Consider the following 2,122-nt stretch of genomic DNA (forward strand, 5'->3'; position numbering starts at 1 on the left):
ACACATATATATATATATATATTGTTTGGTTAGCATCTTTGTGTGAACATCTTGCCTGAATATCTTGTGAAACAAAGATTGCTTGATTGTTACTCTCACGCACTCATTACACTGATAGTAAATATATATATATATATATATATATATATATATATATATATCTGAGAGTTGAAATATTGGACCACACTGAGCTTACATAGTAAATCATATTGTGGTGTATGTTATTGTGCGCATTTGGGTACATATCTGCTTTACACAAAAGCACAATCACTGTACCATTTGTTTATATACACATTTGTTGTATTTCCAAGCACGGGCCTGAAGAGGGAGACCAGCCCTGGAATAGTCCCGGATTGGCTTAGACCCGGTTAGGAAAGCTAGGTGCGTCATCCTGTTAAGGCATGTAGGTTGAGGTCAGCCTCGTTAATTGACCTGGTTAAGGTTGAGGTCAGCCCTGTGTTAATTTGACCTGGTTGTAAATGGTGCCGCTCCACCCTTAAGTGAGTTATTAGTGGAATCTTTTGGCTTGTGAGCTAGAGGCGAGGACGTAGGCACAGTTGGCCGAACCCTGATAACATATTGTGTGTCTATTTACATTTCAGCACTTTATATTTATCGCACGTATATGTTATTGTATGAATGATGTGCATGATTTAAATTCCACGTATTTTACTTATCAGCACATTTGGAACTGTGTAGAAAGACCCTAGGTTACCAAAACTTATTGACTTCTGACTTAACCTAGGATAAAAGTTTATATTTCCAATTCACCCCCCTCTTGGGAATACACCTTTTCTAACAATACTGGTAGAAACTGACAATCCCGAATCTTATGGTTAGGGGTCTCACAAATAGAACATACCTCCATTGATTTCATAGTTTTCACTTTCTCTAATTCCATAACCTTTAGTTTCTTAGACAATATAGCAACAAGAGCCTGTAGATTAGTCTCCTCTTTGACCTCGTTTCTACCTCCACCACTGGTTGCTTTGAGAGGTTGTGCTGCCATTGGTGCTCGATCATATCATGTGTTCCATTTATGGGCAATTTCAGTTAGGTAATCAAAGAATGATAGAGCCTGATCCAGTTCCTTGCTGAAGAACTCCCCGTTGCATATAGTCTGGACAAACTACTTACATTCAGGGGTAAGAGTAGTATAAAAATAATTAACTAACCTCCATGATTTGAATCTATGATGTGGACATATATTCATCAGATCCTTGAACCTCTACCAACAAGCCTGGAAGGTCTCATCATCTTTCAGTATGAACTGACTGATCTGCTTCTACAGGTATTGGGTTCTTTGAAAAGAAAAGAATTTGTGTAAGAACTCATGCCGCATTTTAGTCCAACTAGTAATAGAGTTAGGTATCAAAGAGTTAAACCATATTTTTGACTTATCTTTCAAAGAAAAAGGAAATAAGCGAAGTTTGACATACTCATCAGTTCTAGTCCTATTAATGAAAGTTATACAAACTCAAAATATGTCAAATGCTGATATGGACTCTCAAAATCCATCTCGTGAAACTGGGGTATCATGATAACATACCATGCTTATTTGTAAAGTTTGGTGCATCTTGTGGTAAAACAATGCAAGAAGGTATAGAAATGCGTGTAGACTGTAGAAAATTGTGAAGTGTACGTGGTATAGGTGCAGCCATAACTCCCTAAAAAATTTCTTCAAAAAGATCACTCAAATCAATTTCAGAATCACTCATAAAAGTAACAAGAGAACAATCAGACTCTATGCTCTGTGTGTCACTACTAGTGCTAAGTGAAATTTTAGATAGTCTATTCAAAAGATCTCTGACCCAAGGCATCAAACATCAATTCAAACAGCAAAAATTCACCAACACAGCAGCAAACAAGCATGATCAAATTCTTCAAAATTTTCAATTTTTAGTTATTATTATTTTTTTATTTTATATATATTTTAATTAAAAATAAAAAATAATTGGAAAAACACAAATTTTGAAATTAAATTTGGCACTTCTCGACAACAGTGCCAAAAACTTAACTCACTCGAAAAATGAGCAGCTCAGAACCTATCCCACGTATAGGAGTTCAGTTGTGTAATAATTAGCCCAAGGGCCAGATCGCCTCCATAGGGAATGCAGTTTAA

General features: G+C 36.1%; 1 non-coding gene across 1 annotated transcript; it reads left to right on the forward strand.

The window, feature by feature from the left end:
* Window positions 1–1,187: 1,187 nt before the first annotated feature.
* Window positions 1,188–1,293, forward strand: LOC131152471 (small nucleolar RNA R71). Its single transcript, XR_009135971.1, has one exon. It is a non-coding gene; the product is annotated as a small nucleolar RNA R71 (small nucleolar RNA).
* The last annotated feature ends 829 nt before the right edge of the window (window positions 1,294–2,122 follow it).

Source organism: Malania oleifera, chromosome 3 (genome assembly GCF_029873635.1).
Source record: "Malania oleifera isolate guangnan ecotype guangnan chromosome 3, ASM2987363v1, whole genome shotgun sequence".
NCBI lineage: Eukaryota > Viridiplantae > Streptophyta > Magnoliopsida > Santalales > Ximeniaceae > Malania > Malania oleifera.